The sequence below is a fragment of the Mytilus trossulus genome, chromosome 5 (genome assembly GCF_036588685.1).
Source record: "Mytilus trossulus isolate FHL-02 chromosome 5, PNRI_Mtr1.1.1.hap1, whole genome shotgun sequence".
In the NCBI taxonomy this organism is placed as follows: domain Eukaryota; kingdom Metazoa; phylum Mollusca; class Bivalvia; order Mytilida; family Mytilidae; genus Mytilus; species Mytilus trossulus.
Window position 1 is genome coordinate 69,973,295 of NC_086377.1, and position 27,347 is coordinate 70,000,641.

A 27,347-nucleotide genomic window follows, 5' to 3' on the forward strand; every position below is an offset into this window, starting at 1 on the left:
AACTAACGGCCTAATAAATGAACAAATAAACAAGACCATTCCAAAATCAGAATTTGATCTGTAACTTGTCATGGTTATACTGCATACCAAATATCAAACCAATATATTCAAACATGACAAAAAAAGTGAGGAAAGTTGATTTTCCAGACTGGCTGATGGACAGACAGAGTCAACGTGCCTTTCAGCTTCACAGGTAGTGGAGTTATAATTGAGGGATAGTAAAAGACCAATAATTTTAAAGCGATCATCTTGAAATTTATTTTTAATATACTTTCAAGATTTTTTTCAGTAAATCACAGTTAACTGAGACTTTGCTTATGGTTTATCGCATAAGTTAATGATAAAATGTATGCTGAAACAAGCATTGCAACATGATAATTACCCATCATGTTTTAAAGTAAGATAACAACACAGTGGATGGTAAATATTTTCTGTAATAATACATTGTGATGATTAAAACGTACATGAATTTGCAAACAAACATAAAAATTACAAAAATAGACAAATAGGTAAGCTTACTGGAAATGTTTAATTTTAAGATAGCAAAACTAATTTCTAGACTTTAATGTTCAAAAAAAATTTCTGATATTATTTTATTATTTTAATAATAATTAATTTAAATCTGCTTGCTTGTTTTTAGTTTACCTTGATAAAGTATATTCTAGTTTCTGCAAAAAACATTTATAAAGCAAAAAGTTGACAAACTAAGGGTTTCCATATATATCATGTAAATGCAATTCACGTATCGGTTATGCTTTTTCAATAGACAGTAGTATCATGTAAGTAAACTTAAAATCTTATTTAAACTTGTTACTATGCTATTAGTTTACCTATATTAGGGGGAGGGTTGGGATCCCGCTAACTGGTTTAACCCCGCCTCATTATTTATATATGTGCCTGTCCCAAGTCAGGAGCCTGTAATTCAGTGGTTGTCGTTTGTTGCTGTGTTATATATTTGTTTTTCGTTCTTTTATTTGTACATTAATTTGGCCGTTAAGTTTTTTCATTTGAATTGTTTTACATTTGTTATTTCGGGGCCTTTTATAGCTGACTATGCGGTATGGGCTTTGCTCATTGTTGAAGGCCGAACGGTGACCTATGGTTGTTAATTTCTGTGTCATTTAATTTGGTCTCTTGTTTAGAGTTGTCTCATTTCAATTACACCAAATCTTCTTTTTTATATATACTGTAAGGTATTTTGTTGTAACTTTAATAGCTTCATGCAAAGAAAAGCAAGCGTAATCACAAACCATTATGTAAAGTATACAGCATGCTGAGAGTATTGCATGGCAATACATAGTCCCCTACCAGTAAAAGTTAATTGTTACCAAAAAAACATATCAGAGTTTCTGAATAAATACCAATATCTGGATAATTGAACAAATATAAAATATCTTGTGTGCAAGTTTATTGATCTTTAAACTGTGGAATGGCTAGGTTTAACTGATTTATATATATAAGCATGAGCATTGTTTACATCATGAGAACAAGAGAATTCAATCTGACACTTTCAAGATAAATTTACATGTCCATACAGTTTTATTACTAAACAGTGTTCTCCCCAGGGCCTTTTAGCAGCATGCCAATGTGATGCTATATTGTTTGAAAGTGATGCTCTCTGAAATTATTTTTGTATAGATTGCATTATGGATGTGATGCTATTATTTTGAGAAACAAGATGGTATTTTAAATCTGTCTGTTTCACAGGATGCTATTTGAAATTGGTGGGGAGAACACTGCTAAACACTTCTATAATATACAATGTAAACACAAAGTGACCTAAAAATATAAATATTTTTTGGGTATAAAAATTTACAAGTGTAAAGAAATAGAATATTAAAAACAAGAGGCTCTTAAGAGCCTGAATCATTCACCTTAAATTATTTGCTTAAATCTTTCATCAATGATTATTTTGGCTTTTCAATTTATATAAATATTCTTGAATCTGATCATATCTTCTTCAAAAGCAAAAAAAATGCATTTTACCCCTATGTTTTTTTTTAACCATACAGGCTATGCTTCTTGACGTACAAGGAAATAAATATAAAATGTATATTAGATAATCTGAAACTCATTCAGCCTGAGTTTGGCTGCAATTTATTCAGCAGTTTCAAAGGAGAAGATTTTTTAAAGTAAGCTAACAAGTAAAAGAAATTAAGTTAAATATCTTTAAAGGGCAATAACTCCTTAAAAGGTCAGTTGACAATTTTGGTATCTTGACTTATTTGTAGATCTTACTTTGCTGAACATTTTTGCTGTTTATGGTTTCTTTTTATCTAGAATAATATTCAAAATAATGATCAAAAACTGCAAAATTTCCTTGAAATTACCAATTAAGTGGCAGCAACCCAACAATGGGTTGTTCAAATTATCTGAAAATTTCAGGGCTGATAGATCTTACCTAATTAACAATTCAATGTCAGATTTGCTCTAAAGGCTTTAGTTTTTGAGATATAAGCCAAAAACTGCATTTTACCCCTATGCTCTATTTTTAGCCATGGCGGCCATGTTTTTGGACGAAATAGAAAATAAAATACAAACTTTATTTCTACATACCCTAAGGATCATTCAGCTTAAGTTTAGTTGGAATTGGGTCAGTAGTTTCAGAGAAGAAGATCTTTGAAATAATTTACGACGAGGACGGACTACGACGATGGACGCCAAGTGATGGCAAAAGCTCACATTTCCTTTTAGGAAAGGTGAGCTAAAAACGACATCATTATGAAATAAAAACACAAAAAAAACCTGACATTCCAATGTACCAATAATTGCACATATTCAATTTGTCACTGCTAAGATAATAAAATGTGCTTCGCAGAGTGCAGTTGGATACGAACGCAGAGGTCCAATCCTGAACAGTTTGGGCAAAAAAGGACACAATATTCATACTTGAAAGAGGCTGAATTTGGATTTAAATTAAATATTTGACACACAATAGTTTTCTGTAATAGAATTAATGTAGTCAAAGAACTTGAAAATGGTTAAATGATTTAAATTTATTTTCAATTGAATGGTTCATGCTGTTGCACAAAACTCTATGCTGTTGTGCAATATTAAGTAAATCTGTTTTAAGACTATAGACAAGGAAGTAGCAAAATAAATTGTGAGAATTCCTAAAATTAAAATAAAAAACAATTGCCCCCCACCCTAAAGGAAGTACACCACTTATTCATGATCCCATTGCTTTCTATGTTAAATTCCTCCATTTCAAGCAGGCACACCTCTTTTATTTTAAGTTCAAATAAAGTGACAATTATTGCATGTCAAAGCAACACCTTCTGGTGTCCTGAACTGAAAAAATCAACATACCTTACACGGCATATAAGAAAGAACCGGTTCCAGGAACTTCGGATGTACCAAAACAGGTACTTACGATATGACAAAAAGGCAAAATGTACCCTCTTTTTAAAATTTCATGCCATTTTTTTATTATTCAAATTTATCAGTCAAAAATTGTTCTACAATGATCACCTGTCATGCAGCTTTCATTTGATACCAAAATTAATAAAATATTCTAAAAATTTTGAAAGTAATGTCCATGCGTAGGAACTATTTTGTGTTAAATATGTACTACTTTCTGGTATGTGCTTTCTGGTCGGGCCTAAATAAGTGGCGTTACACCTAAAAAAAATTGACCCCATTTTTTTCCCAAAAAATGGTAATTTCGTAAATCTTGAAGAAAAAAAAATTGCCCCCCCAAAAAAAAATTACTTTTACCCCCAATTTTTTAATTTTTTTTTATTTTATTTTTGTAAAATGTGGTACAATTCCAGAGCTATCCATACACTTTAACACAAATTATAGTCTGAAAACTAGAAAACTGCTTGTTTTGGGCCCCTTTTTTGCCCCTCATTCCTGATTGGTTTTCGCAATTACCCCCAAAATCAATCCCAACCTTCTACTTGTGGTATTGAACCTTGTAGTACAATTTCAGAGCAATCAAAAATTTTATTCACAAGTTATCGTTCGGAAACTAGAAAAATACTTGTTTTTGTCCCCTTATTCCAGAACGGTTGGAACCATTCCCCCCAAAACAATCCAAACCTTCCTTTTGTGGTATTGAACCTTTTGGTTAAGTTTCATAGAGATCCATTCACCTTACCTTAAGTTATTGTCCGGAAACAAATCTGTCTACGGACGACGACAACGACAACGTGATAGCAATATACGAACGCAATTTTTTTTGGTCGTATAAAAAAACTATAAACGATTTTTGTGATTCTCAATTTCTGATCTTTCATTTTATTTTATTTTATTTTATCTACATATCCTACAAGAAATGCATCAAGCAGTTATAATTGAATTTTACATTTGATTAGGACATTGTGCTAAATTGTTTTTATCAACAGCCACTGATTTAAATCTTTTAAAGAAATTTAATAACAATTCTTAAAGAAAGAGGGTGGCTTGTGTGCTCTTGAAATTAAATTTTTATCATAAATCAAAATTTCCTACAGGCATAATTCAAACAAAAAAAAAAGAGCATTTTCAACACTTTTCAGAAACTCTGTTGATAAATGTACAAGTGAAAGCATTTACATATATTTATGCATTGCATATTTCAATATTTTTAGCAAACATTTTCAAGGGGACAAAACTCCTGTAAAATATTTGTGGGGTACTTATTTTACAACTGTTATGAGACATTTCTGTTGCCAAATACATGTATTGCAATGTAAACTAGGTAAAATTAAATTATCTTCCTTGAAATATTCATTCACACATTTCATAATTTAGGTTAAATAAATGTAAATGTCTAAACAAAATTGTATTTCATTTCTTGTCAACTTTATGTTCATGGCTAGTGCCCCTTTGGAAATGTTCATGTCACGATGACATGGAAATGTCATTGTCAGATTGTGTTAATTCATTGTAATATGTTTCAATTTGGTTGTTAATCATTGTTCTTTATCTGGAGGATTATATTGCCTTAATATAGTGTAATCCATAGTCTGATTTTTTTCAATATTCTTGTGTGATGTTTTACTTGGGAGTTTCTGAATACAGCTTTGTCATGGTGTCCATTTCTGAAAGATAATATGCTTTAGTACTTGAGGAAATGATTCTTATAAAGCTGAAAGTCATCAATTTTAAAACAAGAGTGGACACAGACCAGTGTGGATAGTATTTAGCATTATGAGAGTATTGCATAACTGTGAGTAAACTCACTAAGGATACCATTCATTCACACATTCTCAGATAGAGAAAAATAATTTAAATGAAAAATTCAAACTTGATATGTAAATATGGAGCAGGATCTGCTTACCCTTCCAGAGCACCTGAGATCACCCAGGGATCTCCATGACCTGTTTTATGATAGCAATCCTGCTGACATCTTTTATCTACCTCCCGACATAAATTGTTAACTCTCTAGATAAATTCTCTAGCTCCATATATAAAATGTCCCCTCCATAGATAAAAAATATAAATTCAATTTTACTGACTGGTTCATGACCCCATACTAATAAGCGTTAACAACAGGTGTCATATTTTGCGATTACAGGTAATCCGCCAATATCGATCTGAAATAAGTGATTCACCCCCAGTTTTTGGTTGGGTTCGTGTGTCTTAATCTTTATTTTCTATGTTGTGTTTAGTGTTGTTTGTTTCTTTCTTTTTTAGCCATGGCTTTGTCAGTTTTGTTTTTTTAATAATGAGATTGAACATCCCTTTGGTATCTCTCGTCCCTTTTTTTTTTGTCATGTTAAAACTATAGATTCCAAATATTAAATCAATATATAACAGTAGTCAGACTTGACTTAAATTAAAGTGAAGAAAATTGATTAATTGTGTGATTTTTCAAGATTTAAGGATCATATAACTGCAATTTATAATCCAATAAATACAAAAGTCAAACTTGATCTGTAACGTGTACATGTTGTTATGGTAAAATTATAAACCAAATATCAAATCAAAATCTTTAAGTATGACAAAAAAAATAGTGGAAATTTCTTTCTTAAATGAATTAATTGTGTGATTTTTCCAAGTCCAAGGACCATAACTCTACAAAATAATCATCAGACAGGAACACAATTCCCAACTGTTACTTGCCATGGTTTAACTATATTTATATGCCAAATTTCAAGTCAATATCTTTAAGTATTAAAAAAAACAAAATGTGGAAAACTAATTATTTAAGTGAATTGTTTTAGTTCAAGGACCATAACTCTGTGCAAAAATCATTAGACTGGAGCAAAATTCAAACTAGAAAAATTGTCATGGTTAAACTATATGGCAAATATGAAGTCAATATCTGCAATTAGTTATCAAAGGTACCAGGATTATAATTTAATACACCAGGCGCGCGTTTCGTCTACATAAGACTCATCAGTGACGCTCAGATCAAAACAGTTAAGAAGCCAAACAAATACAAAATTGAAGAGCATTGAGGCTCAAAAATTTCCAAAAAGTTGTGCCAAATACGTCTAAGGTAATCTACTCCTGGGCGTAAGAAAATCCTTAGTTTTTCGAAACATTTAAAGTTTTGTAAACAGAAAATTTATAAAAATGACCATATAATTGATATTCATGTCAACACCGAAGTGTTGACTACTGGGCTGGTGATACCCTCGGGGACGAAACGTCCACCAGCAGTGGCATCGACCCAGTTGTGTAAATAGTAATCAAAGGTACCAGGATTATAATTTAATACGCCAGACGCGCGTTTCGTCTTCATAAGACTCATCAGTGACGCTCAGATCAAAACAGTTAAAAAGTTAAACAAATACAAAATTGAAGAGCACTGAGGACCAAAAAATTCCAAAAAGCATGACAAAAAAGGGTGGAAAACAGAATACTTATGTTATTTTTCTAAGTCCAAGGCCATACAATTGTCTGAAATGTTAAAAATGCCCCCTTTTTATGAATAAAGCCCCATATATCAACAACATAAAAAACAAGTTATAAAGAGGCATAAATACTACAGGGAGCTTACGTCAATAAATATAAACAATCCACTAAAGTTTCATGGAAATTGGTGAAAGCAATTTTGAGTCTTTGTACAAAGTGTGAATGACAGACGGCCGAACAGTGGGACGACGCTATACAATACTTCTTGTCTAAGACGAGCTTATAAAAATGCTATTTAATTATTCATTAAAATATACACTCATCATTCCTGTCAGCTTTGCTTTATAAATTCTGCTTATTAGTTCCCTGAACAAATGACATATGGTAACAGTTTCTCAATGAAACTTTTGAGAAAGCTCAGCCATAATTCAGCAAATGATTTTCAAATAAAGTGGATATTTTGAGAAGGGTATTGTTGTCTTCAATCTTTGATTAAAATGTTTTGTCAAAAAAGATAACTTGTCCCTCATCAAGCTCACTAAGCATTGCTAAGTATTTAACATCATGATCTATGAATTCCTTTTTTTTTTTTTATTTGGGCAGATTTTCTATTTTTGATAATGCTACATTTTTCACCTGCTGCATTTAATACATAAAAAGTAAAATATCATGAAATTAATACAATGTAATATTTAAGATTTTTCTTCATAAAAAAAATTTCCTACCATAAATCCAGAATGTCTTTAAACCTTTCATAAATCATGTTTAACAAATAAACTATTGTTTTGGAATTTAGGCTGAACCGTGAATGCATGATGCCAGTCCAACTGAAAAGGATAAGAAATTGATTTTGGATGTGTTTACAATGTATATATATACATACAAATACATCATGTTCATGTTTTCATATTTTACAAAATGGATCAAGTGTTTATGTCTGAAAAGAAACATATTTTACAGCTAGTGAACAAATTGTTCAGAGAACAATTGAAAGTATTTTCAATAAAGCTGCTAAAAATGATACAAGGGAGATCCAATTGTACTTCTTGTTTATAAAATCTCTTTTATGTTCTTAATGAAAGGTAATTCAACAAATAATTCCAATATGTATGAATTATGTATCTTTTTAATTAAATAAAAGGAGATAATCGGCTACTTCCAGTTGTCACTTCAGGTCTCATTATATACTATGAATGATAAATGAGATTTATCCCATAATATTTATTTTTAAAGTTTTCAAGGGGAGAAAACTCCCATTATATGTCAACATACCGGTAAGACTTAATATAAGGCATTAGACTTGTTGCGACTAACATTTTGGTGTAAATAGGAAGTCGATATCTTTTACAGTTAATTAGAAAAAACTGATAACAGGTAAAACTAAAAAATTCAAGTATGACCTTTGACTTTGACCTTAATAACTCTCATATGGAGTCTCCCTAAAGCTTCGCTCAAAATTATTTGAAACATCCTGAGGATATTACAAGCAATTTGGTAAAATAATTTTATCACTTTCTTTTACGTATTTATTATACAATTTTAACGATGAACAAAAAAGCTGAAAAATAAACCAAGAAGCTGTAAAAAGCGTAAATTGCTCAACTGTAAATTTTTGCTAAAACCTTTCATTAATATTCGTGGGATACCAATTTTCGTGGATTTCGTGGGTAAAGGTAATCCAAGAATTTAAATAAACAACGAAGTAGGAATTTTGTATAGGCTTGCATGCAGACTTTTGCAAAACCACAAAATCAAATATCCACGAAAACACCATTTTTCCACAATCTACGAAAATTGGTATCCACGAAAATAAATGAAAAAAGTAAAATCACAAAAATACTGAACTCAGAGGAAAATCAATTTGGAAAGTCCATAATCACATGGCAAAATCAAAAAACAAAACGCATCAAAAACGAATGGACAAGAACTGTCATATTCCTGACTTGTCCACAGTATTTATAATCTCTGAGGACAGGTACTAAAAATATTGTATTTGTTGTGAGGACTATAGTATAAGTATTTGGATTTAAATTTTGTAAATTATTGCGACTGATGATTTTATTTTTACTCTGTTGTAGTGTTGGACATTGTAAATGGTCAAGCATGTACTAACCCTTATTTGGGAACTGCTTTTAATCAATGTTTCTTCGGACCATTTCGATTTGATCAATCTGTTGTTTCTGTCCAGGGTACCAGACATTACAGTTTCAAGTTTTGGTCTTACATATGTTCTAGATGGTTAAATTTGTAGTTCTTTTGTTTTAATGCTGTTTATCTTCACATTTCTTTTATTAAAGCTTAGCTATGAATTTTGCATTATTTGTGTTGTCATTTATGATTTACTTCCTACATCATTTTACATTGTTCTATCTGTCAGACTATAAAAATCTTTGCAATATTGTATGTCAAAAGGTATGTACATAATTTGTAATAAAAAGGTATTTTTCAAAAGGACACTTACCTTGATTTTTCTTTATTTTCTGTGGTTGTCAAATATTCATCCATAAATAAGTGTGTACAGGTACATTCTTATAAGGTCTACAAATCTGGTAAATGCACAATGAATGTGCAATTCATTCTAGGGAGGCTTTTTTCCAATTCCTCTGTCCAAATAGTGAACTTTATATGTGTGTAATCGGAAGAGACATACATTTACAATGTGGCTTTATATATAGTGATATGTTGTGCAGTCTATAATTAAATATATATTGTGTTGACTTGCATCTGATTATTTTTTTTAATTCTGTAGAATCTTTCAAGCCTTAAAAGTCTCATCTGCTCATGTGTAATGAAACTGAAACCCTCTTTAGCCAACCCAAATTCGTACATATAGTTGTTGTAAAGAATATTTGAAAACAAAACAAATTGTAGTCTTATTTATAAATAGAACTGGAACAGAACATTTTTCCCAATGATAATTAAGTTGTATCTATAGGTGCTACATAAAATGACATTTATGCCCCGTCCATGTGTAAAATGTCAAAATTTAATCATAATTATCTTTGGGATCTAAGAAGTTTCATGGCATAATAATCAGCTCGTTGATTGTGACCATTATCAGGCAGAAACAGGTTAATGTGACTTTTTATGTCCATGACTTTTGAAGTTTGCTGCATGATTTTTTTCTTATCATGAAAATATTTTTGAAATGAGACTTAAACCTTTAAGCAATAACAAGATTACCTCCATCTGTAGGTTGCATTTCAAAAAGGTGCATCTGCTGATGCCACGGGAAAGGCAAAGTTTTGTCATACAGGTATACATGATAACACGCACGAAAGGGAACTTCTGGAAATAACCACCATCACTATGGATATATTTTTTTAAACCATCAACTCTCCGTGGGGAAGATGTGGATGTACGTATTGAAGACGGGGACATGTAATGGTGTCGTACAATTATTTTACATAAATAAGGCCGTTAGTTTTCTCGTTTGAATTGTACTACATCGTCTTATCGGGGCCTTTTAAAGCTGTTTATTGTTAAATAATTTACAGGAAGCTTATTCATAACGTTTAATTTTGTTTTCTTTTTGTTAATATTTATTTGTTTTACAGAATGGCTGACGAATTTGTGATGGATATAGAGGAAAATGAAAAAGATGAAAAAATGAAGTTCGAAAATACAAAATTACGACCTATATGGGACCCTTTGACCGACAAAGAATGCAATGTGCCTTATTGTAATGTTCAAATTTGTAACTTCGCTAAATATGTGAAAGATTGGAGTGAAATACATGTGGATCATTAGGTAAGGTATTTTCAGACAAATAAAACTACCCATTTGTTGATGCCACTAAAGTGGTAATTGTTGTGACCCCTCAAAGAGTTACTGGCCTGTAAATAATTGTGTTCACATTTTATTCGCGCCTGAAACCACTGAACCATTTTCAATTAAATTAAAACTTTATGATATTTAGTGTAAAATTCTGGGTTTATAGTTTCTTTTATGCCAATAAACATAGTCACTATGGCTAAATAGCATATTGGTTTTAAAATACCAATTTGACAATGAAAGCACTACTTTATGTGCATTTTAAGGCAGAAATAATCATTGAAGATTTAACAAAAAAAATGCAGGTAAGTGATTCAGGTTTTTGGAGGTCTTTTGATTGTATTTGGTTCTAAAAAATGTACAAGATGGATGCATCAGATGGCGAACGGAGAGTTGCAGCTCTGTCCCTGAATACAGCAGCAGATGCAACTATGTCACCATCTTTGGATCGATCAGTATAGACAGTTGAAAAATCTAGATAATCGGCTTTTATTTCAGCATTGTGTTGCTGAATTAAGAGGATTTGCTTTATTTTTATTGTGTTAACGGAGATTAAATATCATTTTTGTTTGGGAAGTTCCCATGGAGGACATTTGCAAGTTTTAACTTAAGCAACATATTTTTGATCAAAAAGCTAAAAAAATAGGCTTTAAACGTTTACCTAACGGAGGAATTTTATTTTCCTGTTTTGCTAAAATGTTATCACATAAGCAACATGACAGGTGTCACATGTGGATCAGGATCTGCTAACCTTTCCAGTGCACCTGAGATCACCCATATCTTTTAGTGGGGTTCGTGTAGCTTATTCTTAAGTTTTCTATGTAATGTGTTGGTAAGATTGTTTGTATTTTTCATTTTTTAGCCGTGGCGTTGTCAGTTCATTTTCGATTTATGAGTTTGACTGTCTCTTTGGTATCTTTCGTCCCTCTTGTATGGTGGTTTTTATAACTGGCAGACTGATATTTCAAAGTGCGGTAATATGCCTCAGTGTTATAGATGACTGCAATTTTATAAAATTTAAATTCAGATTTTTTATTTTTATTTTGTACATACATGTAGGTATCTACCATAGATATATAGCATGGACAGACAGAGAATAAATGGTATTCATACTCATGTCTTGTGTGTTACAGGATACGCAAATCAGTTTACTCATTTATATGTTGGTATATACATTTTTTAGCTAGAGAATGGGTAAAAGTTTAAATTTACATGATTTTGCCATGTGGTTAGGGACTTTCCAATTGATTTTCCTCCGAGTTCAGAGTTTATGTGATTTTACTGTTTACTGAAAACTGATCTGTCATTTATGACGGTAAGCTAGCTACTCTTCCATGGACATTGAACAGTTGAATGCCAGTGAATTTTAAGAAAATTCGGATATGTAAAAGTAAAACAATAAACATTAAAACCAATTGTTCAGAGAACATTTGAAGGACTTTCAACCAATACGAACATATTTTGCTATGAAAATTTGAAGTTTGGTTGAAATTGGGCCATTAGATTCAGAGAAGATTTTTGTTATAGTGAACAGACGACGACGAAGACGGATGAAGGACGCCGCACGCCAAGTGATGAGAAAAGCTTACTTGACCTTACAAGTCAGGCGAGCTAAAACTGTACCTATTTATTAGTATATGATAGTCATATTACACGGAGTCTAATGAACAGCTTGATTATCATTGAATAGAATTAAGGAGAAGTTGATAACATAAATAATAATTTGAATAAATTAAGAAATTAGAAGATCGTACTGTAACAAAATCGACGTTCCTCAATTAAAATTTTATGATTTTGCTAATTTTCAGTTAGGCTTTAACAAGTGGATATATGAAACACCTTTCAGGAATTATAAGTCAATTGCGATCCCTGAAATGGAAGTTGTTTTCCCTAAAATTGTGTGATGACGTTGTTTTAATCGTGCCGATATATTAAAAGAATACGCACATTCACACGGAAATGAGGCCGTAAGTTTTCTCGTTTGAATTGTTTTTCTTATCGGGGCCTTTTATAGCTGACTATGCGGTATGGGCTTTGCCTAGTCCAATAACATATGACCTCGGGGGCATTATTCACTATTTCTATTTGCTGTTCTGATATTTTCTTTTTACTATCAATGTGCCACCCGAGGTCATATCGCGATAGGCAAAATTCGCGTAGCAAAAAAAAAATCTCAAATCAACATGTTTACCTTGTTTTAAGTGTGTCCAATCCTACTAAGAAGCGAAATATCATATAATATTGCTTTAAATCCAACGAAAATGTGTCATAATATAACAATTCAACATTTTTCAACATTCATCAACATCAGGTTCAAACTTTCAAAACGGCTAATACAAAAACGGATTCCTTCGTGAAACGACACGAAATTTTATTCTTCTGAGTGTAAACCTCCTTTGAACAGGAACACATGATAATAAACCCTCACTATAAGATAACATATAGACATAACAGATGTTATTTTGCTATATGAAAGATTTACATGAAGATTTTCTTTGTATTTAAAATAAAAACTAGATAGAATATAAAAAAAAACTGTAAATGATCGGTATACTCAAAGTTGATTAATATTCAATTAACGGTCTCCCTGTACAGCTGAACTATCTCAGTCATTTTCTTCTAAGTCAGGAATGATTTTATATTTAGTTTGATAACATTGCATTAGCTCAATTGAATAATTTTATAATTATGGTTTATGCTTGGTTTTTAAATAAAAAGTGAAGAGAAACACCGATGATAGTATCATCATTTAATGTACAGTCTAGTTTAAACCAAACAAATCCTTGGACGAGCGAAGCAATCTTCATTCACCCATTAGTCGGATTGACAGTACGTATTGACATTTATTATACAATTCAGTTTTAACAAGACAAGTCTCTATGTACAACTCCATGGGTGAGAAAAGAAATCTTCATTCACCTATTAGTTGTAAATGCCACAAGAAACTTTCAACTTAGTTTGTCATCAACACATTCTTGGTTAAGGAAAGTCTGTACATTGCAAAAGCATCTCTTTTGACATGGACAATTTTTAATGCGCACAGAACAAAATCTACAGGTAGAACAATCACAATGTTCCAAGTCGCATCCACTGCATATATTACTTTCCGACAGACTTGCTACTGTTTTCTTGTCTGAAATAAGTGACAGTACTTGCGTACGGACACACATGCTATCTTTGTTCTGTACGATTATCTCTAGCGGTATTTTTCAAAGACATGTGGTGAACATGTCGTAAATGAGACTTAGCTCTTGTCGGCCATCTCTCGCACAACGGCCTGCCTCTTGCCACTAAAAGAGTACAGATTTAGGGCATCCAATATGTACTTACAAGTCTACGTCCCGTATGTTTAGACCCATACCAAAAATAACTATAGCAATCACACATCGGGTCCTCCTTTTTTTCAATTTGAAATTCTTTTAAAATTCTATCTTTTGAGTCTTGGTGTGTACTTTTATGGAACATTTCTATGAATGTATTATATGGGTTATATGCCTTTACTCCAAGACAGAGCAAAAACATATTTAATTTGAATTTTTCATTTTTTGGCATTAAGTTTTAATTGTCTGAAATACTTGCAACCGGACTTTAACAAACATCTATTTTTTGTTATCTTTATTTGAATAATTGTAGACATCAAACATGTATAATTAAATACCTGCTACTTCGTGTATGATATGCAAGAAATATTTCAGACTTTACCATGCTTACTAATTGAGCAAATCAATCTATTCGCGAGAAAATGTGTCTATGATATCAACATGGTCATCCACTGGAAATTACATGCGACATTCTTTTTACACAAAATGTCTCAACACGCAGTACGTAAGCAATTAGACAGGTTTGGTGGCTATAAGTAGGAGCATCAAATTTGTAGAAGATATAAAAAAGAAGATGTGGTATTATGCCAATGAGACAACTATCCACAAAAGACCAAAATGACACAAACATTAAAAATTATAGGTAACCGTACGGCCTTTAATAATGAGCAAAGCCCATACCGCATAATCAGCTATAAAAGGCTAAATAAGACACTGTTAAACAATTCAAACGAGAAAACCAACTGCCTCATTTATGTAAAAAAAAAAAACTGCCTCATTTATGGAAAAAAAATTTAACGAAATACAATTAAGTAACACATAAACAAACGACAACCACAGAATTACAGGCTCCTCACTTGTGACAGGCACATTCATAAATAATGTGGCGTGGTTAAACATGTAAGCGGGATCCCAGCCCTCTCCCTAACCTGGGACAGTGGTATAACAGTACAACATAAGAACGAACTATAAAAATCAGTTGAAAAAGGCTTAACTCATCAGATAGACAAAAAAATAAAAGTGGACGTGGTCGGCCGACACAAAAAGACACAATGAACAGATCTGAGAGTACTCGCAGTTATCTGACAGCTTGTTCAAAGCCACTAACAACTAATACAATAATCATTAATCTAAGACTAAACAATAAATCCGTACACATCCAACATCCTATGGATTTAGTGTAAAGACGTCATAAACAGCCAGAGAAAAAACATGACCTTGTGCAAACCTGAAGGTCGTATTGCAATTGGTAAGTTGGAAAAGCCGGAGGTAATGGTTTGGCTTGATAAGGAGGGACGAAATATACTAAAGGAACAGTCAAACTCATTAATCGAAAATAAACTGACAACGCCATGGCTAAAAATGAAAAAGACAAACTCACAAACAACAGTACACATGACACATTATAAAAAACTAAAGAATAAGCAACACAAACCCCACCAAAACCTAGGGGTGATCTCAGGTGATTCGGAAGGGTAAGCATATCGTGTTCCACATGTGGCATCCGTCTTGTTGCTTACTGTGATAACAAATCCTGTTAATAGTCAAATTCGGAAGGTCACATCATTAAAGGGAAGGAGATTGTAGTTACGACGTAAGGAACATATCCGATATCATGTGTGTAACAGTCTAGAAAGTGGCTACTTAGAAATGGAAAGTTCACAATTTGAAAGCAGAAATCATCTCTTTTGTCGTAAAGTTTAGTTTTCAACCGACCCTCATTGTCAATTTCTCGATCTATGTTAATCAAGATATGAGGCCTACTTAACTGTGTCTGTTGTATCCTTTATCTCCAGTTCGGTGGGATATATGCGTTAAACATAGTCACCAAATTTTGAATTATTAAGTGAAAGAACATCATTTATATAGCGGAAAGTAGAGTTAAAGGATATTGCTAACTTCTTATCTTTCTTTCTAAGAAGTTCCTGTATGAAGTCAGCCTCATAATACTAAAGAACCAAGTCGGCAAGAAGAGGGGCACACTATGTTCACATTGGAATACCGATCTGTCGAAAAACACGTCCTCCGAACGTAACAAATATGTTTCCAATTAAGAAATCAAGCATCTTGTTGATAGTGTCAGTATCAGTGAACTTTTTGTTTGAATCAGAGTGGTCCTTTACAAAGTAGGATTTATCCCTCCCTAAGACAAGACACTTGTATCTACGTTGGCCATTCTTTTTTATGAAACAAAGCAATACCAACTCTTTCAATTTGGAACATGCGAGTTCACTAAAAAGGTGAGCTCACCGATATTTTTCGATCAATTCGTCTGAAACTAAAGATGGCGTAAATTAATGGTATATCTATACAGGCAAAAATATTAGAGGTTATTTTTTTTTATCGTGTCCAATCTTTTCTACCAGACACTGGAATGCATATCAAGGACATGCTATTCAATTAACGTTTGCAGACGAGGACATCTAGCTTCAGGAAATTATTGAAATTTTCAGGGGCGGGTCCACGCCCCCCCCCCCCCCCCCCATCCTTTTCCACAAAAATAACCCCTATCATTATTTGCTTTAATAAATAATTAAACACACACTCTGAATTCTTTTTATACTAATTCCCTATCCGATGGGTACTTGGACACCATTTTTGCACAACAAAAACGGTAAGTAAATCCATACATGAAATGGTTGTTTTGTGTGACACTTCTCCAATTGCCATTTTACTTGTACCTGGTGGATACTTACTAGATAAATATGATACATGTACCGAGGCGGGTATGTTCCGACGGACAGGGTTGCATTTTCAGCTCATTTGTCTGAAATTGGGTTATGTTTTTTTCTCCTTGATTTTGAAAGGGTCAGGTTTGACTATCTAAAACGGGGTATTATAAATACAATGTTACACCATTGTTTCAGATAAAGTCGAATGTCTGATACAGTTTAAATGATTAAACTCGTTGCAATTGTTTGCACCTGTCCTAAGTCAGGAATCTGATGTTCAGTAGTTGTAGTTTGTTGATGTGGTTCATAAGTTTTTCTCGTTTTTATATAGATTAGACCGCGTTGGTTTTCCCGTTTGAGTGGTTTTACACTTAGTAATGTTTGGGTCATTTATATCTTGCTAATCGGGGTCAGTCTAGACTCCGGGTTGAAGACAGTGATTTTTTTTTACCTATAAAGGTTTACTTTTATAAATTGTGACTTGGATGGAGAGTTGTCTCATTGGCATTCACACCCTTTTTTATATATACTAAATGCAAAACAACGTTCAGAAATGCCCATATAACAAATTTTATATCATATATTAGGGAACTATTCAAGAAACTGCCAAAATATTAGTTGAAATTACTAAGGTATACGTAATAATTATAAAGACGAAAGAAAAACATTTATTTTTTATTTTTCAACGTTTCCCTTTATCAAGGTTCTGAAACAAAATTCTGGAAAGGGGGGGTAGGGGTGGGGTGGAGGGTTTTGATTTTATTAAAACACAATGGTTCTCTTAGGGAAAATGTGGGAGTTTTTGCGATTGAAATTTAAAAAAACCTTTTCACAATGCATGATTGATCATGTGGTGTGACAAATTAACTCCCTTCTTTCAAGGATAGATTATCGTTTCATAAAACGCTAATAAGAATTTCTTTTTTGTCTTTTTGAAACAAACTGTATTCTATTCTGTATCTTAAAGCTATAAACTACGTTTAAACAACATTGAAACCGATCGTCGTTAAACGATGCCATAAGTTGTTTTTTTTATTTGGATTTTATATTTCGAAAATTAATCAAATCTAGGCGCCATATTTAAACTGGTGTTATTGAGCTCCGACTCGAGAATAAAATTTTCTTAAAGTGATAGATTAACTATTTCTTTAGCACAAGTAAGTAATTTTTTAAATAGTTTTCGTGCTCAAGTTATTTAAAATGATATTTGGCCCGTTAAATATTGGACCTAGAAAGAAGATTGAAGCAATTTTGTTCCGAACTGAAATCATGTCGGAAAGTGCTAAAAGAATTTAACGTATCTCGATATGACTTCGCGTTCAAAAAAAATAAAAAATGAAAATATCAGTATAAAAACGTTACAAATTGAATAAGAATTCAAAGTCATATGTTATAGGACTAATTGGCAATCATACCATATCTTCTTTTTTTATATTGTGAAGAATACTTGGTTGCATTTGACAGCTGAACTGTATCCTTGTCGTATTCGAAATTTGCTGATTGATACACTGATAGTCACTTACCAAATAAACTTAACAATTTAGGGAAGTTTAATTCTGGCCGAGAAGGCACGTAATTAATTGGTAAACGGACAGAAAGTCACAGGACATGAAGTCGCAAATTTGATGGGACATAACGTCACAGGACAAAAAGTCACAAATAGTTTGTTGACAATTATATGAATTTATAAGACATATCTTGAAATATTTAAAAACTGTCAGCAATTGACGTTAATGTTTATGTACCCTTCTGTAGCCATTTTTGTACGAATTTTTCAAACCTCAATTGTATCAAAACTACAGGTATTATGAATAATAGAGATAGGCCATTTAGTACATATTCTAAGGGGAAACTTGATGCAAAGCGTTATTTTTTTACTGTTTCATTGCATTTGATAGAAAAAGAGGACTTTGTGGCAAATAATTCAAGATTTGTATAAAAATCCACAGCCTTTAATACAGAGATTTTTGTTATAAAATTTGAAACATAAATTACTCACTTGATTTTCTATGATGTGCTAGTGTTTATTTTTTGCAAAAAGTTCTGAGCAACCTGTAAATTCCAGAACACCTCCTGCTGAGTCACTATAGTCGAGCGCACCCTAAAAGGTGTACTTGATTTTGGCCATATTTATTTTTATTTAAACCAATAACTACATTTATAAACTTGTTTTAAGGAAATCAATGCTAGCACTGCTTGCAATAAATCTATATCTATCACTCATCAAATTGCCAAATATTAGAGTACAAGGATAAAGGCTGTGGATTTTCTATAAAAATCTCGATTTATTTGCCACACAGTCCTCTTATTTTATTCAATGCAATGGAACAGTAAAAGATAATGCTTGGCATCAAGTTTCTCCTTGGCATATTTACACAATGGCCTATCTCTATTATTCATTATATCTGTAGTTCTGATACAATTGAATTTTAAAAAGTTCGTACAGAAATAGCTACAGAAGGGTACATAAACCTTAGGCCGAGTTCTGTTGGGACTCTTGGAACTCTCGGGTCGGGTCCATGACTTCATACTTCTCTAAATTGTGATGCGCGTGCAACTTTCCATATGAACGCATTTTTCGATCTCGAGTAACTCTTGAACATGGCCGACAATACACTTGTTTTGTTTACTTTTAGGGAGCTACCATTTGATTTTTATGGGGGGGGGGGCTAGGATGAAATTTGAAAAAAATAGGCAGGACACATAATGATGCACACTAAATGAGATTGTGTCATGCACCATGGATGGGACATCTATGACTGAAAAAATTATTTCCTTGAATGTAGACCGAAAAGAAGTCAATGCATCTCTTTCCTCTTCTGTGATGCCTTTTGTGGTGTCTACATGATTGTTCAAGATGCTGTCTCCTACTTTTGGCAGAGCTATATTTGGACTGTAATTTTGTAGAAGTTGGTGAATTTCTACACTCATTTCTTTTGCTTTTTCAATTAGTGATTTAACTTCTTTACCTGAAGCAAATATTTTTTTGTAAATTAACCAGCATATGTCTGGGAAACCTTAAGCATTATAGTTGAAACGATTTTTATAATAAATAGAAATGTATTTAAGCACTCACTCCGTCCTAATTGTTCCATTAAGGGGAGCTCCCCAACAAATGAAATTGACGTCGACGTCCCCGCACGAAAATCATTTCTAATAATCCTAGACAAATACTCTTTATTAGATTGCAATTGTTTTTCAAATCACAGACATCCCTCCCCAACACACACTTTCTACAGAGCCAACAATGAATATGTCCCCCCTTTTTTGACAATCAGTGCATTCCAAATGGGACATAAAGTTGGAACCCCCATTTTTTGGATGATTTATGTCCTTTAATTGGGACATATAGTTGGAACTTCCCCTTTTTGGACGATCTATGCAATTGAATGGGTACATATAATTGGAACCACTTTTTTTTTTTTAACAATCTATGGACTAGGATGGGAACATAAACTCCCCTTCTTAACCCGGGTTAGGACCCCTCTTCTTTGATGATCAATGCACTTTCTAAGAAATCCATATTTTAATAAAGCCGATTTTTATATTAATGTGTTGAAAACTCATTGGTTTTTATATGGTCTGAATCAGCCATTAGGATAGCACCCATTTGATTGATTTTTTTTTGGGGGGGAGGGTATTTTTGGAGAAAAAAAGGTTTGTCTCCAGTTTTTGGAGAGAAAAAATATTTGTTTTTGACCCTGAGGTGCCTCAGATGCCATTATATGTAATGCTAAAATTGAAAGAAAAAAAGAAGATCCGAGAAAAATATATTTAGTCACATTTAGTTAATTTAAAACTGTGAATGCTTATGCAAAGGGTATTTATGAATAACAGAATAATAAATTGTACAAAATTTAGCTAAAACTCAATCTTAATTAACAAATATTATTTCAATTAACAAATAAGAAGTTTAATGGAATGCAAATATTTGACCTATTTTGAAATTTGTCTGTTGTTCTCTAATTCTGTTAATCCCTTTGAGACCCTCAGAAAATTGTATAGTGACACAGTTTACCATACATGGGTACTGTAGGTAAACTGTTAAATCAAAGATTGCAAATCAGTACAAAAATTTTTAATAAATAAAGAAAGGAATGCTTTTCGGTGCAACAATCAGGACAATTTTTGTAATTCATATTATAAACGGAATTAATGTTATAGACTTAGCAGTAAATTAATAAAGTAGTAAAGTCCTTAAGTAACCTCACCATAAATCTCTAAATGAATATAACATGTTTAATTAAAAATAAGGAGTTTATGTTATGATAAAAATCCACATTTTTGAAATCATAGTTTCAAAATCATATTCGTAAGACATGTTACACCTGAAAGTTTTTTGTTTTTTTTTATGAAATATTCAAGAAAATCAGAGATTATATGAAAACGAAACAAGCACCTGTGTACACGATGGTGATGTGTAAATATGGCATGCTCACAGCAAATGTCTTTTTTACGATGACGGAGCTGACAGAATTTGTCAAAATGTAAGTCGTGGTTAGTAGTGAACATGAAAACGATTGATGTTCACTTAAATGAGGGTATCACCAGCCCAGTAGCCAGTACTGAAGTACTGGCATGAAAATACGGATTTTTTGTGTTATTAAAATTTGCTGTTACAAAATATTAGAAATTATTATAAATTAAGGAATGTATCTCCCTCATGCAAAGCTCTGATTCCTTTCACGAATTTGGCTATACTTTTTGGAACTTTTGGATTATAGCTCCTCATCTTTTATATAAGCTTTGGATTTCAAATATTTTGGTCACGAGCATCACTGAAGAGACATGTATTGTCGAAATGCGCATCTGGTGCAAGAAAATTGGTACCGTTAATTTTATTAAATGGATTACACAATGAATATTAAGCGATGTACCCAAATCGGCAAATGAATATAATTACGCTTGCATACTTGACAGGTGAAGGTCGTTTACCGTTAAAAATGTAAACAAACAGACGACGAGTGTTTTGTCGGGGTTTTTGCTCTATTTGTTCGATAAAATAGAAATATTTTATCAGAATAAAAAACTGTGCGTATTTTATAGTCAAACATACTTGGTATATCTGTCTCTACACCACTTCCAATGCCTTTGAACGAGGCGCTATTTTTGCAGAGGTCAATAATGTTTGATATTGCAGTGCTCACTTCTTTCGGCTTTGGGCCTCCCCCAGTCTTAACAGACTCTCTTTGCCACCTTTTTGCAGTTAGTGCATTTGTCCTTTACCTCTTTGGCAGTTCTAGTTGCAACTTCCATGGCACTTTTCCGCTGAGCAATGATTTGCCAAATTTGTGCTTTTTTTTTCTTTGTTATGGTGTTTGTTTGTTTGGAATTTATTATTTCATAGTGTAATTCAACCAAGCTTTGAACTTTCAATTCTTCATCCTTGCTGAAGTTAGGTTTTTTTGTCTGAGGTGACTGGTTCAGCCATATTGATTTCTTTCTGCCAGGAAATATGCATAGGTATAATGCATTGTGGGAACATAAATCCTCAGTTAAATATAACCCTTGGTTAAAAAAAAAATAACCAACGGTTACATAACCAAGGGTTAAAATCATGTTGAACAACAGAATTTTAACCCTTGGTTATGCAACCGTCGGTTAAATGATTTAACCCTGGGTTATATTTAACAGAGGGTTAAATATAACCAAGTGATGAACAACTGGGTCCTGCAGTTTTTTTGTATAAAACTTCACTGAAATCTGAAGAAATTTTAAAGAAATTGTTGATGAAGTCTGTATTCTTTGCGTGCTGCCTTCATTTAAAGCTCTTAGGCTGCAATCGCTTAAATATTCGTATTTGATAGTCATACTGTTTAAGGAGAGCCTCATGAAAAATGGGTGCAATCCTATTTTACTCTATAAATAAAGATAATATTTATCTATCTTGAGTTATATCCTATATTATCGAACCCTAATTACTAGATTTTCTATGAACAATTATATCAAATATTGTTTTTTGGTTTTATACACATGCTCGGATAGGTTACTTCCGAGACAAAAGGGCGAAATCGGAAAGAAAACATTTTCACATTTTTGCCCTATAAAATATGAAAGGCGGAAACGCGAAATGGAAAAAGAGTAAACAAATAAGTAATTTAAAATGAATAAAAAATGTGAAACAGGCAAAATTAAAAAGATAATGATTAGTTTAATTATTTCAGGTAATCGGAAATCTTTGTAGCTACTCTTTTGCAGGCAGTAACACGAGGTTTTCCGTTTGTATTCTTCTCAGCCAGCACTAGTCTAATGCCTTCTCGTATCTCGCCTCTTAACCAATTGCAGTTGAAATAAATCCAGACCACTATCCGATATCTTTTTTGCCATTGCTGTTGAAATCACGCCTCTTTCTGTTAAAGGCTTTAATGTAAACAGAATTGCCATTGATACCAATTTGATACGAATTTTCATCAGGAAATGCTTTTCCAGTATCAGCATTGCCAGTTGCCATGGTATCTTTTGTTTCTGGTGATTTGCTTGAGTCTAGTGTTACTTCTTTGTTTGCCATCTCTCGTTGAAATTGGTTTCTAGTGTGTAAAATCTCATTCTGCAGATTGGTAATTTTGTCCTTTTGTTGGTGATTTTATTCTTTCAGCTGTAGCTTTGACATATTGCAAATTACTGCGAAGGAAGCCGGTTGGGCCTGATGTTTCCGGAGTTTTGCGTTGTTTTTCTTCTTGTTTGCACTTCATGCCTACTTAAAAACGTCTCAGTTGACTGCACTGGAGACCGTTACCTTGTTATTCAGAACGAGAACAATAAAACTGAGAAATGAAATGTGGAATGTGTCAAAGAGACAACAACCCGACCAAATAAAAAAACAACAGCAGAAGGTCACCAACAGGTCTTTATAAGTTTATTATGAATACAAGTAATCCTATGATACTCTCTATATGCCAAGTCATTGCACTTGTATGTAACCATATTACAATCCCTTATTTTTGTCTAGCTGCTTCTACACCAACAGCCTTAATACAAACAACTTTTAACTTCTGAAAAATCTCAACTTATTTGGAGACAAAAAACCCATGAGAAACCGGATTTAGATTATAAAATATTTGAACAAACTGAAACTACCAATCAGGACACTGTTTTAGATGTCGTTAAACTGACATTGACATAACGAAATCGGTAGTGGTTATGACTTATTTGCGATAAAAAAATTTGCTTGTTTAACAATAAAAATTAACATGGTTTTAATGAACCTACAACAATCATAATAGTAACGTTTATACGATACAACGTGTTTGAAAACACGTATAACAAGTACACATTGTCTAATCTGACTGGTTCTACCTGCAAAGTGTGAATTTTGCTCAGTGCATCAAAAAATGTTTCATAAATATTCTCCCCACTGTGGTGGTTCCTCCATATTATTTCGCACAAATGCGACTCAAAGTTCTGCATTTTTGTTCCGTTCATTCTCTGCAAATAAAATTATTAACGTATTATTTCAGTTGAATTATAAATATATTCTTTATAGCCTTTTGATTGAAAGTGTAAATAAAACACATTATATACACAAAATTAAAGAATTGAGCAAAACAGGTAGCTGTAATCTCTGTCCTGCCTTTTTATTTTTCACTCTGTTCGGTCCTGCCTTTTTTGTTTTTAGTTTATCCTGACTTTTTTTACCTCAATTGTCGTCCTGGGTTTTTTTGCAAGTGTCTCATCCTGCCGGATATGCAACGTACGAGAAACGGAAACGCTTTGTTGTCAAGATTTAGAGGCTGCAAGAGCCCAATATATAGAACTGAATCAATGTATGCATGATGATTTGAAAGTCGAGACAGCAGGGTTAACCTTAAACAACCCTATTCTAGGAGCAACTAGTGATGGCATAGTGATTGAAGGCGATAGTATTGGTCTCTGATAAATTAAATGCCCATTTTCCCTTTTTAATTAAGTTTTATTCTGAAATTGACACAATTAATGAATCTGTTTAATTTCTTTTATTCAAAAACTTATCCATCTTGAAACCAATGATTTTGTGTTTTCCCTCAAGGTACTCCTTAACATTTTTTTAAAGTAACAAATGAATATGTGGAAATTGCACATTAATAAAAAAACAACAACATTGAACAAGAATCATTTTATAATTTATACAATATTATTGAGCATAGTATGAAAATATATCTACAGTGCATTCATTACAACTTGAACAGAATAACTGCTTCTCTGTGTTTTCAATAAAAAGTGTGACATAACATGTACATTATCTGTCCTCCTATACATATCTAGGAACACGATTGGTTAAAACCGTCCTCATGGAAACCAACCTACCTATTGTATGTATTGTGAACTTGTTCTCGTCCTGAATATGCATGAAATATTTGCCACTGGACGTTAAGCAATTAACAATCAATCAACCAATCCTCGTGGAAACAGTTAACATTAAATATTAGGTTAGCTGGGTGGCGGGGCGCATTTCATACATGGTTAGTAGTGGTGTTACGTTCCTTTAGAAAAACAAAACAGTACCGAGAAAAAAACTTAAAGGTTTCAACAGACGAAGAAAGTGATGATAAAGTGAAATAAATTCATAAAACATATTTAAATCTAACAAGTTGTCATTGTTGACATCTGTATTTGTAGGATCATAGGAAGTAGTTTCTTAATCATGTTAATGCTACCTGTATTAAAGACTTGCTCATTTTAATAGGTCACTAGCCTAAATAATGCACGTTAAGATCAATTTGTTACATAGGGTGCTAGTGACGCAATGGTATATATGGTGTCAGTAAATTCCATTTGGGAATTCGAAAACCAGTATTCACCAAAAGTTTTTAACAGAAGAAAAGGACAAAAAGGAGGTAGATGTAATTTTAAAAGGTCCTGGCTTCAAACAACTTATAGACACCAGTTCATAGAAGCAAACTAATGGAAATCTAAATGGTACAAAATGTAACTTGACCATTCCAAAAAGTGAAACTCCTAAAAGAAATATTGATTGACTTTTTGTTGCTTAACGTCCAGTGGCAAATTTTTTATGCATATTCAGGACGAGAACAAGTTCACAATAAATACAATAGGTAGGTTGATACAATAGAGGCCATCTGAGATGATGGTTGGGAAAATTTGGACTGTCAAATTTACGAAGGAATGATATCAACTTCACCATTTGGAACTCTTAATAATAGTCGGTTAAGGATTTTTAGTAGCCGTACGTATAAATCATTTCTTACCTACAGTTATTTTAGTAGTTGGTCCAATGATATTCAACTTAAATATTTGATTCCTGACTTTACACCACTTTGGTTGTTGCCCGATATCAGCTTCCTGTTAAGCGGGACTTGGGATGAGTGGGAGATCAATAGATCAATTAAATTTATGTTTAACTTATTCTGGATTTTTTTTATATTCTAGACTGACACTATAGTTCCAGTCCTTGAACCAATTGAACTTGTTAAACCACTTGCCTATCTTGCTGACCCCCAAGTGAGAGTTAAACCAGACAACATGTACTTATTTAACACAGCTAACATTGATGTTATTTCCTAGCGACAAAAAGTATCTGAAACATTCTTTAATCATTCCACATCATTTATGGATTTTCCCTAAATTAAAGACCTAATAAAGGTGACAGTTTTATTCTTTTGTTGATGTTTCAATGTCATTTTCAAGAATTTTATTTCACAATAAAACTTTTATGGGTTTATACAAACAGAAGACAAGGATTACAACAACGATGACAGGCATACATTCAAATTATTAAACTGTGTTGAAAAAAATATTTTTTCAATGATTTTCAATTCTCAAGTTTATGTTGTGACATTTTGATTGATTTTGGATAATGTTTTACATCATATCAAGTTTTAAATTTTAGGAGGAGTCTTTCATTTTTTTTTTTGTCTAGACAATTTGTTTTGGTCGTCTTCTTCGGAAAATGGCGTTCATATGAATAGTGTGTGTGAGGAAGCAGGTGTGTGGTATCCTTTTTCAGGACCCCATTAAGCGATGTGTTCCAATTTAACCACCGATTTGTGTTCCATTATTAATCCGTACCCTGTGATTTGAAAATCCGGGAGATTTTAAAACTCCTTTCAGGTGATCACAGGCATGCGTTCCATAACAGTTCGTAACAAAAGACGAACCAAGACATACTGGAAGTAGAATTAGTGAAAATGGGTACAAACCGCATAATGGAAAGCACCCATGCAAAACGTCTTCTAGAAACTGTTTCACAGATCAAATTGATATTAAGCATGGATGAATATATGATGAACTTACATTTTGTGTTTTTCGTGCCAATCCGAAATCGAACATTGCCACTTTATTATTTTTTGTTCACTTTAGGTGATTGGCATGCAACCGCTGGAGCATTTATGCAAACACTTGGGCCATTCTTTATACGTTCACATGCAGCACTACCGTGTGACATCAGGGTATATAGAGAGTTTTAATATTGGAAAACTCATGTTGATGCAAGACTTTAATGTGGTTTCGAAATTCAAAGAAAAGAGAATTGAGGAAATTAAAATTGAAGGTAATTGTATGAAAAGTATTAAATTTGATAAACTACAACAGTCAAGAAGTTTGAAAGTTATAGTTAAATATTTTGGTATAGGTCTGGCGCTATCAACAATTGGTTTCAGCAGGTTTTCTCATGTTGTCCTTGACCGACTTTGGTGATATGACATTAATTTTTACTGATGATGCTTTTCATACCTTTCCTTAATTTTGCAATCATAAAATCTTATTAACTTCAATAACGCTAAGGTTTATCATGTTCAGCCAGCAGGTATCCTTACCCTAAAAGTGAGAATTGAAATGGGGAATGTATCAAAGAGAC